A 12,232-nucleotide genomic window follows, 5' to 3' on the forward strand; every position below is an offset into this window, starting at 1 on the left:
GGCACAACCTCCAGCAGCTGGCAGGCTGCAGCTGTGCCAAGGCAGCAGCCACTGCTACACAGGCACCCACGTCCTGGGCACCCCATAAAATAGCAGCATCTGATGCGGCCCAGCTCCGTCATGTTATTTTCAGTAGTTTCAAGAGTGTTAAGCAATTACAAGTCTGTATACACAGTTTTTACTTCACTTTCCTGAGGTACCCGCAAAAACTACAAAATCACTTGGCCAGCTCCTCTGCATCCCATACTCGCCCCCAATCTGAGCAATTTTTGAACCTCCTGGTGGACTCAACCACGTTTGACAAAGGGAGTTCTCGAATTTCCTATAGACCAACGCTCATTAGACCCAAAAAGCTCTGTAAACGATTCTCCTTAAATCAAGATAAAAACAGATGCCATCTCATTAAGGCCGATCATGGAGGACTGCCAAACACTGCAAGACTCAGTCAACACAAGAGGTGGAACAGCCTCACACCAGCACGTTTTTGCCTAGGAACCAAGTAATAGCTTACTGAATAGTTTAACACATTAGGAAGTGCCTGCAAAACGCATGAACGCGCAGAGTAAACTACATCACTCCTTTCTAACCTTACTGGGAAAGCTTCCCTGTGGACAGCTTGGAGATGTCACCTGAAGACTGGCAGCGAGATTACGGTCAGTGACGCTGCGTGACGTGGAGGGGAAGGCCAAGCCCCTGGCTGGAAGAAAGCTGTAAGGAAGCACGCTAAAAGAAAACGCTTCTTCATGGCACACCTCTGCTGCCTTTCTGTTGGCAATGCTGTGAAAAGGAGCTTCTGGATGGGTTCGGCTGGAAATGAAGGGGGAAAAGGCGAGAGGGAATCTAACGCAGCTGAGAAAACCAAAGCGTTCGGTGCAGCTCAGGTCAGTAGCTTCAACTTTAGGGGCAGCGGCTTTTCCAGCTGCTTAGGACCTGCTTCCCATCCTCCTTCTCCCACGGTGGGGGCTGCTTCTCGGTGAGGTCACACAGAGTTCCACATTGCATCACAGTCACCAGTGGACGTGGGAGGTGTAAGGAAGAACTGAGTAGAAAACAGCAGAATGAGGAGTTCATGCTCTGTCGATAAAAAGCCGACCCAAAATTTCCAAATTTCCAGCTTATATTGGGACAATGCCTGTGGGTTTGATCCTGTTTACCCCTTTCCCTCAAATAAAGCCTGTTGTTCCAACCTCTTCCAATAGCCAAGGTTTTGAGCAATGCCAAGCTAGTCCTCGTCTGTCGCTTCCCACCCAAGTTTTCACACTCCTGTTCTTCACAGCGTGCACAGCACACAGGACATGCTGCCTTGCTGAAGGATCATGTCAGTATTTCCCCTGTCAGGATAATGCGAAAAGGGTGTTTTCACTTTTTTTCTTCTCACCTCAAAGCTCAGCCCCATGTCGTTATCTCCCTGTTTCCTTTGTCATGTCCTCTCACAGTGCACCCTTGCACAAGGCCACCTAATTTATCTGCATGCAAACAGCTGGTGGGCATCCTTTTGATTTGGAGCACAGCACAAAGGATGGCTGTTGCTACAGGGTGGTCGAATTGGCCTCTAAAATGTCTCTGCCAAGGAGAATCCTCTTGGCACTCACCAAAGAGGGGTGTGCAGATGAATCCAGACTTACAGACATGTATAATTATTTAGGTAGAAATTACTTTTCCTCCTGCCATACACCAGTGCTTACACAGATATATCTGAGCTCTTTATCTGCAGCCTTGCAGAACGCATAACTGTTCATGTTAAGTATTCCATGGTGGATGCCGATAAAATCTGACACTCTTAATGAGCTGGAAGCCATTCAGAATAGCCACAGAGTGGTAAGCTTTTTGTTTTAATCGAAGGCTTCCTTACTAGTGGGAAATGCATTGAAATGTTTTTTCAATTTCCTTCCTAATAAAACCCAGTTAATCTGAATTGTTTTAAAGGCACTTGTAAAAGAATTCCAATAAACCACAAACTGACAGAAGCAAAAATACCTGGAACACAAGGGTTTATGCCATGAGCCTTCATTGTCTTCAGCGTAACAGGCATACAGCACAAAGACAAACCATTTTTCAAGGGACTAGACTGAATTTCGCCCTACAAATTGTGTGTTTCCTATGTCCATCTGTGGCCTTCCTAAGCCCTTTCAGAACAGTTTTCCCATTTTACAACTTGCAGCAGGCAAATTATGCAGTGTTGATTTCTGCAGCTATCCATAGAATATACTCAAGTATGCTGTACTCCTAAATCTGATCATTTATAAATGTGATTTACCGCCCAAAAACTAGGCCTGGGCATATTTCTATGCACCAAGGCCTCAGAAGTGAAGTTGTCCATTCAACCAGGAATGCAGTCTGTTAAATGAGAATAATTCAAGATTCTTGAATCCATTTCTTTATTACTTTCCCAAAATAATATGTAAATCTGGTCATTACAGTCACCTGTCTTCTTTTCCGTGAGTAGGAAAAATTACTCTCAGCAACTCAAGATGTGTTGTCTATGTGTGCACACCCAACCATCCAAAATTGAAGAAAGTTCTTCCCTTGCAATATCTGTAGACAAAGCTTACCTCCAACTCCCCCTCTGATTCAGCAGGTAAGATGCAAGAGGAGACACGTTCTTTGTGTCCCAGTTGTCAGTGAACTGTCATATCTCAGAAGCAAGATTCCTGCATAGGGTTTGACAGTGTAAAGGAGAGTGAGACACAGCAGCTCATGTCTGAGAACTTCATGTTTGGATAATGCCCATTTGGTTTTCTATCCTCAAGTGAACTATCTACTCCTCCTTGAGGTAGTGATCCCTCACCAACACTGTTATCAGGTGGCAGTTGGGGCATCCTTTACAGTAACATTAAACGTGCACAAGAGCACATCCTACCCTGTAATCCAAGTGTCAGGATTCGCTGCAGCAGTGGGATGATGCACAGCAGGCCCATCTCCACCATGACTACCTCACCTTCCCAGGTGCCCTTGTGCAATAGGTATGAGGCTCTGCAAGTGGAATTGAACAACAATGAGGATGATGGTCCATCTAGGTTGGAGGTGTCACCAAAGTTAAGTCAGCCTGTGCCCCACAGGAAAACAACCTCCATTAAGAAAAAAAGATGGGTTATTGTCATAGCGCGCTCTTTTCTGAGGGGAACAGAAAGCTCGATACACAGACCAGACCCACTTCTTAGGGAAGTCTGCTGCCTCCCTGCGGCCCGGGTTAAAGATGCGAAGACAAAGCTTTTTACCCTCATGTGGCCCTCAGATTATTATCTATTATGGCATTTTCATGTAGCCAGTGATGAACTTGCAGTAAGAAGTCCAAGGGGAATCAAGACACTTCAGGGCCTTGGCATGACTGGTTAAGGGATCAGGAGCACAAGCAATGTTTTCCTCCATCCTTCCAGTTGCAGGGAATGACAATGGAAGAAACAGGGAGACCCAGATGATCAATATGTGGTTCCATAACTGGTGTCACCAGCAGAATTCTGGGTTTTTTGATCATGAGTTGGTCTACATGATACCAGACCTTCTGGCAACAGATGGGGTACACTTTTCTCAAGGTGGGAAAAGGGTCTTTGCACAGGAGTTAACAGGGCTCATTGAAAGAGCTTTAAAGCACATTTGAAGGGCAAAATGGATAAAATCAGGCTCACTAGTGATAAGCCTGTGGGCAGCACAACAATATTTGAGGGACAGTGTGCTGGTGTGGTCCTTCAGTCTGCTCCACAATGTGCTGAGTGCACTGGTGCGCATTTGAAATGTCTCTATACTAAATGCGCATAGCACCTTAGCCGTCTCAGTGGGGTTAGGGGGTGGAGATCCATGCGGTAGCAAAGACACAAAGGTTGTTGATGTGTTAGGAAACACCTGAGAACAGTCACATAGGAATTAGGGCTTCTCCTCCAAAAAAGGTGGCAGGATCAATAGCCCAACTAAAGCACATCTACACCAATGCATGCAGCATGGACAACAAACAGGATGACTTGGGACACCATTGTGCAGCTGAAAAACTATGATATAATTGCAATCACGGAAACATGGTGGGATGACACACCACTGGAGTGCTGCAATGGATGGCTATAAACTCTTCAGAAGGGATAGGCAAGGAAAGAGAGGTGGTGGGGTAGCCTTGTATCTGAGGGAGTGTTTTGGCTGTCTAGAGCTTAATGATGGTGACAATAAGGTCGAGTGTTTATGGGTAAGAATCAGGGGGAAGGCAAACAAGGCAAGTATCATGGTGGGATTCTGTTATAGATCACCCAACCGGGATGAAGAGGCAGACGAAATATTTTATAAGCAGCTGGGAGAAGTCTCACAATCACTATCCCTTGTTCTCAAAGGGGACTTCAACCTACCAGATGTCTGCTGGAAATACAATACAGCGGAGAGGAGGTTCCTGGAGTGTGTGGAAGATAACTTCCTGACACCGCTGGTGAGTGAGCCAACTAGGGAAGGTACTCCACTGGTCCTGCTGTTTGTCGTCAGAGAAGGCCTTGTGGGTGATGTGATACTTAGAGGCCATCTTGGGCATAGCGATGACAAAATGATAGAGGTTTTGATTCTCACAGAAGTAAGGAGGGGGATCAGCAGAACTGCTACCTTGGACTTCCAGAAGGCAGACTTTGGCCTGTTTAGGAGACTGGTTGGCAGAGTCCCTTGGGAGGGAGTCCTGAAGGGCAAAAGAGTCCAGGAAGGCTGGACATTCTTCAAGAAGGACATCTTAAAGGTGCAGAAGCAGGCTGTCCCCATGTGCCATAAGACGAGCTGGCGGGGAAGAAGACTGGCCTGGCTGAACAGAGAGATTTGGCTGGAACTCAGGAAAAAAAGGAGAGTTTATAACCTGTGGGAAAAGGGGCAGGCAACTCAGGAAGACTGCAAGGATGTCATGACGTTATGCAGGGAGAAAATTAGAAGGGCCAAAGCCCAACCAGAACTAAATCTGGCTACTGCCATAAAAGACAATAAAAAGCGTTTCTGTAAATACATTAGCAAAAAAAGGAAGGCTAAGGAGAATCTCCATCTTTTATCAGATAAGGGGGGAACCATAGTGACAAAGGATGAGGAAAAGGCTGAGGTACTTAATGCTGCCTTTTCCTCAGTCTCTAATAGTAAGACCAGTTGTTCTCTGGGTACCCAGCCCGCTGAGCTCAAGACAGGGATGGGGAGCAGAATGAAGCCCCCATAAACCAAGGGGAAATGGTTAGCGACCTGCTACACCACTTCGACACACACAAGTCTTTGGGGCCTGATGGGGTCCACCCAAAGGTACTGAGGGAGCTGGTGGAAGTGCTCACCAAGGCACTCTCCATCATTTATCAGCAGCCCTGGCTAACTAGGGAGGTCCCAGTTGACTGGAGGTTAGCAAATGCAAGTGCCCATCTACAAGAAGGGCTAGAAGGAGGATCTGGGGAACTAGAGGCCTGTAAGTCTGACCTCGGTGCCAGGGAAGGTTATGGAGCAGATCATCTTGACTGCCATCACATGACATGTACAGGACAACCAGGTGATCAGGCCCAGTCAGCATGGGTTTACGAAAGGGAGGTCCTGCTTGACTGACCTGATCTCGTTCTATGACAAAACAACCTGCTTAGTGGATGAGAAAAAGGCTGTGGATGTTGTTTACCTGGACTTTAGTAAAGCCTTTGACACCATTTTTGACTGCATACTCCTGGAGAAACTGGTTGCTCGTGGCTCGGACAGGTGTACTCTTTCCTGGGTAAAGAAATGGCTGGATCGCTGGGCCCAAAGAGTTGTGGTGAATGGAGTTAAATCCAGTTGATGGCTGGTCACAAGTGGTGTTCCCCAGGGCTCAGTACTGGGGACACTTCTGTTTAATATCTTTATCGATGACCTGGACAAGGGGATCAAGTGCTCCCTCAGTAAGTTTGCGGATGACACCAAGTTGGGCGGGAGTGTTGATCTGCTGGAGGGTAGGAGGGCTCTGCAGAGGGATCTGGACAGGCTGGATCGATGGGCCGAGGTCAACTGTATGAGGTTTAATAAGGCCAAGTGCCGGGTCCTGCACTTGGGTCACAACCGCCCCATGCAACGCTACAGGCGTGGGGAGGAGTGGCTGGACAGCTGCCTGGTGGAAAGGGACCTAGAGATGTTGGCCTGAACATGAGTCACCGTCCCGGCTCGTATCACAACTAGCGTGGCCAGCAGGAGTAGGGAAGTGATCATGCCCCTGTACTCGGCCCTGGTGAGGCCGCACCTCGAACACTGTGTTCAGTTTTGGGCCCCTCACTACAAAAAGGACATTGAGGTGCTGGAGCGTGTCCAGAGAAGGACAGCAAAGCTGGTGAGGAATCCGGAGCACAAGTCTTATGAGGAGCATCTGAGGGAACTGGGGTTGTTCAGTCTGGAGAAGAGGAGGCTGAGGGGAGACCTTATCGCTCTCTGCAACTACCTGAAAGGGGGGTTGTGGTGAGGTGGGTGTTGGTCTCTTCTCCCAAGTAACTAGCAATAGAACGAGAGGAAATGGCCTCAAGTTGCCCAGGGGAGGTTTAGAATGGGTATTAGGAAAAAAATTCTTCCCTGAAAGGGTTGTCAAGCCTTGGACCAGGGAAGTGGTTGAGTAACCTTTCGGGGAGGTATTTAACAGATATGTAGATGTGGCACTTAGGGACATGGTATGGAGATGAACTTGGTAGTGTTAGGTTAATGGTTGGACTCGACGATCTTAAATGTCTTTTCCAACCTAAAAGATTCTATGATATCCTAACTGCCCTATCACAAGTGACAACTGATCACAAAGGTGAAAGGTTTCGTCAGATACCAAACCTGGAGTCATCTCAATGAGGCCTAGGGATCATACTGGACTAAACCAATTTTTTTCCTATTTAACCTAAGGGATACAAAGGGACCATAGTGGAAAAAAAAAAAGATCCTTTGACAGAAATCGAAAACATAGGAAAGGAATGTGAAAGCATCTTAGGCTGCTACTCTCTGCTCACAATTTTGGAACGTCTTGGTGCTCTGGAAAGCAGAGGATGTGCTTTTTTTATTCACGATGATGGCAAAGACGGTCAGTGAGACAGCCAGCAGATACATGGAACCAGGTCTGAGTGCAGAGGCAGAAATTCTTCTGAAGATCTGATGGCCAGGGCAGGGCAGGGCCACTTTCCTGAACCTGTATTTTCAAATGCTTAGCTTCAAGTCCAAGGTAGTCACCATACTCCCTTCTCTGCCACCAGGAAAGAACGCATTGCATCTCTCCTTTTCCCAGCACAGGTAAAACAGTCCTATATCTGAAATTCTCAGCAGAAAACTCACTTGGCAAAATAGAGAGTGCAGTGGATGGAGCACACATTGCACCGTCCCAGTGTTTTCTCAACTCAGTCTCACCATAGAGACTTCTTGTGGGAACTGGTAAGACCAGTCCTGTAGCTGTGGATGTTTCTCAGTTCCTCTGAAATTCTGCCTGCCTTAGAGTAAGGCCTGAGATTAAAGGAGCTAGTGATCACAGCCAAATTCCTTGCTTAGATTCACCTCTGTCTAACAAACCTGATTCTGTGTTACCTCCACGTTGCCTTGTGCCGAAAGAACCCTTGTGATGCTGAATGTACAGACGCTACGATAAGTCACGCGTGCCGCCGGGAAGTGCTAAAAAAACCATACAAATCCCATACGCATGGCTAGGTCAAATGCTGCGTGAACACTTTTAACTCTGTCTACTTCTATTCTACAGGACAAAAGGTTAATAGACCGTATATCACAGAGCTTGAAAAGCAGCTCCAAAACATACAAAAAGCTAACTCCAGCTGGTTACAAAAGCATACAAAAGTACAAATATTAACAAATTCAGGGAAACTGTGAGTAGTTTCTGACAAAGCAGAAGCTAACACAGTCCCCTGCTGGAAAAATTCTGTAAAAACATGCGATTTCTGCATTGCTCATCTGTGTCTACAGCAAACACAGAGCTCTCAGAGACTGCTTGACAGGCAAGACATGTCTAACAACCTGAGCAACATGCTGGCTAAAAATAGTAATAAATTGGTTGGGGAACCCCATGAGGCCTACATATAACATCAGATGGGACACGAGGAAAAGGTTCTTCGCCAAGAGGGTGGTTGGTCACTGGAACAGGCTCCCCAGGGCAGCGGTCACGGCCCCAAGCCTGTCAGAGTTCAAGGAGCATCTGGATGATGCTTAGTCATGGGGTTTAGTTTTGGGTGGTCCTGCGAAGAGCAGGGAGTTGGATTTGGTGACGCTTACGGGTCCCTTCCAACTCGAGATATGCCAAGATTCTGCGATATCCGGGGTGTCACACAGGGTACACCACATTCCCAGGGCTGGTGCACAGCAGCAGGTAAAAGCTTTCTCACTGTCAGTCTCCATCGCTTTTTTTCGACGCCTGAACGTTAACCTTTAGGATGCCTAAACCCATCCTCGCCACCACACTCGCTGCTTAGGCGGAGGAGGCGGAAGGACGCGGCGAGGTGCGCGCAGGGCCCCGCAGCCCCGGCTCGCTAGCGAAGCCGGCGGACAGGCCCGCAGGTGTACACGGCACAGCCAGGCACACGGGGGCCGGGGCAGATTCACGGCTGCCGGAGACTTCTCAGGGTGAAAGCACCGAAGTAAGCTCCGCCATGTGTAAGGGAGAGCCTGTGCATGTCCAACACGGGAAAGGAATGGAATCGGTGAGAATGTTCAGGAACTAACGGGAGCATCCGAGCAACTTCTGGACTGCCACGATCTGCGCTGTGGAAGTAGCGACACAGTTGTAACCATTCACCGTAGCTCCCATTTCCTTCTAACAACACAAGGATTAGATTTGGGCCTGAACAATAGCTTGAGGGCAGCCGCTCACATTAATGAAAAGCTCAGGAGGTTAATTGAGTTCTAAATCCAGGCTCAGCTCCCCGTCCAAGGTGATACTTGATTCAGATGAGTTAAAGAGAAAGCTCAAGAGCAGAGCACACAAGGTGAAATATGGCAAGCCTACATCCCTTTTCTAGCTTACAAAGCATGCCCTGCAGAGAAAATCCTTCTTAAATGTCATCTCGGCATTTCTCCAAAGTGCGAACCCCGCATTTCTGGGACCCTGCAGTGTCAGCACTGTGGGACTCATGGCATACATATAGATATGCACACATTTCACCCATGCCTCCCCTTCTTTAGGCCTCTCACTCCCATAATCAACAGTTAGTACATGCTCTCTCTTCTCCCATCTCTTGCCCTATCATAGAAAGCAAAGGCGTCCACTGAAAGTGGGTAACAGCAGGTTCTGCACATAAATTTCTGAGTCTGCTAGGTGTAGCAGCTCCAACAGGATGTAAATTAGATACCCCATGGACAAGGAGCAGCAGTTCAGGACACAGCTGAGCCCCTTAGCCAAAATGGTGGTGCCTTGAGGAAAGCATACTTAAAAGTGCAGCAGGGAGAACAAGGTGTGAGAAACTTCCCTGTGAACACCCAGGTCAAAGAAGGAAGGGAACAAGGCACTCCAGGTGATCCCCTGCAGCCTGTGGTAGAGACCATGGTGAGGCAGGCTGTCCCTCTGCAGCCCGTGGAGGTCCATGCTGGAGCAGATTGCACCTGCAGCCCATGGAGGACCCCACACTGGAGCAGATACCACCTGCAACCCATGGAGGGTTGTGCAGGTGCCCTGAAGGATGCTGCAGTCCACAGAGAACCCACACTGGGGCAGGTTCCGGTCAGACACTGCAGCCCAGGGGGAACCCACATTGGAGCAGGTTTATCCTTGAAGGACTGCAGGCCATGGAGAGGACCCACACTTGGAGCAGGGAAAAGCACAAAAGAGGAGCAGGAAAGAAATGTTACAGACCACAACCCCCATTCCCTATGCCCCTGTGCTGCTTGGTGGGGGGAGAGCGGATGATAGGGGCATCAGGCATGAAGGAATGAAGTTCAGCCTGGGAAGAAGTCGCCAGGTAGGGGGAAAGGTGGCATGGTTTTTCACTTTGTTCCTCAACATCCAACTCTATTATTAAACGCAAGAAATTAATTTTCCTCAAGTCATCTGTTTTGCCCATGATACTAATTGGTATGTCATAGTCTGTGTCTTTTATCTCAACCCACAAGCTTTTCCACCTTATTCCCTCTCCCACCTCCTGCTGAAGAAGAGTGAAAGAGCAGCTGGGGAGGTCTGGCAGCCAGCCAAGGTCAACCCACCACCATAAAAAACACCCAAAACAAAATCCCCAAAACACTTCAGATTAGAAGTAAATTATGATTTCAAATTGTGGGAAATACCAGTCTTTACAGTGATGAACCAAGAGAAAAGTTGGCAAATGAGATTTCTTCTGACGAAACTTACAAAATGCTGCACAAAGTCCTCTGTCCTTTTTAAGAATACCTCCTTGCTAAACTCAGCTGGAATAGATGTATTATTTCACACACCTAAGCTCAGTTATAAACCCCTGCAAATGTCTTGCCCAACAACTGAAACCATCTTTTCAAACAAATGATTCCCTACACTTTCCTTTACCTGTCCCATCACCCTGCCTATAGCAATACCAATGATGTTTCTACCATAAAAATCACCCCCCTCCCTTATTTCCGGTAGTACCAACCAAATAACGTTCTTATGATGCACTCTTATCACAAATTTCAGGTATATTCAGATAAGTAAAATACTTGTCTACATGCAGCAATTTGATTTTCTAGTGTTTCTTGCTTTCTTCCCTTTCATTATCTTGTCTTTGATCTCCTCCATCTCTTATATTACTCTCGCAGGTCAGGTTGCCAAACTGAAATTTTCCTCAGTGGAAGACAGTCAAGATCCTACTTCTCACCCCTCTAAACAACCCTTGCTTTGTTTTGTTTTCCAGGCATCATTTCGCTATTACAAAGGACCGTGAAAAAGCCCTTTCAAGATAGCATATCAACTATTAAATCACAGAGGTTGGTTACATAAAAGGCAAGAAAAAAATGAAAGCAATTTTCCTTAATTTCATAGCCCACATATTAGAGGAAAGGTAACACTTCATAGGGTAGGGGAAAAATCATGGTTTAATTACAACAATGTAGCATAAACACTTTAGTAGTCGATACCAGGATATTATTGTGATGTCTAGCCTAAACTTGAGTTCTTCACAGATATCATAAACAGACACTCTAAATTCCCTAAATGATTGGCATTAAGAAGGTTTATACAAAGGCCGTCAGTTGTTTAATCTTTAAGATGTCATGACATGGTGAGACAAACACGCATACATCAGTAAGTACAGAGAAATGTTATGCTACATTTTGGACAGTTCAGAACTGAAAGTGCTTCACATCTATAGGACAAGAAATGGCTTCATCTCCTCATCCCTAAATGATGAGAGCAAAGAAATAACCCTTTAATAGGTTAAATAAACAGTGCCCCATTTATCCATGCGTATAGAAAGTTTCCAACAATTCAGAAGGTCCATGGTGAAATTTACAATCTATATACAGTATAACAAATTGTCGAAGAAAAAAGTTCAGGTACTCCTTGGATCCCAAAAGCCTGAAGCTTGCTCTCAGCGCTAGAGAGAAAAGCTACCTACAATATTAGGTGGGTTTGTTTCGTTTTGTTTTTTAATTAGTCATCCCAATCCACCTTGAATAAAATCAGTCCCTAAGTCCTGGTCATATTTAACAACTGCTTAATCCCAGTGTTTAAGGCATGTTCATTAGATGTCAATATAGGGGTACTGTCAGAAATTATGCTAATCACAGGTATGGAGAGTCAGCAAATTTACATAGCAACACCACTCTTTACAATATAACATAAAACAAATTATGATGGAAGTTGTTCCTGAGTTAAATTTGCTAAATACTTCTAAGATTAATGTTTTCCTTTTATACTTCTTCCTCTGGAATGTCCTTTCACATATGCTCAATTGAAAATTAACATTCACTCTGAAAATAGCCTGAATGTCAGAAAGTAAAAAAGTTAGCAAAATTCAATTATCTCTGCATTCCCAAATCTAATTTTAGCCAAGATGTTACGAATTTGCAGCGTTTAGTATCACTTAGCTTTTAGCGAGAGTGTTAGCTAAATATGAAGATAAATATAAATGTCAGGCCACGTTTTTGTGCAACTGCAAACAAATTTTGATATCAAGAATTATCGTAAATTTAAAGTTCTGAGAATATATGTAACTCTGATACTGTAGGCATTGTTAGTTTTTTTTAATCCAGTTTCCTCCTTTAGAATTAAAGGAAGACACTTTTAAATTATAGGCTCACATATTAAAATACCTACAAGTATGTTCAGCTTTTTAAATCAGACAACTAATTGTTTATTCAGATCTTAAGTATCCAT

This window comes from Phaethon aethereus (genome assembly GCF_964289735.1).
Source record: "Phaethon aethereus genome assembly, chromosome: 1".
NCBI classification, from domain to species: domain Eukaryota; kingdom Metazoa; phylum Chordata; class Aves; order Phaethontiformes; family Phaethontidae; genus Phaethon; species Phaethon aethereus.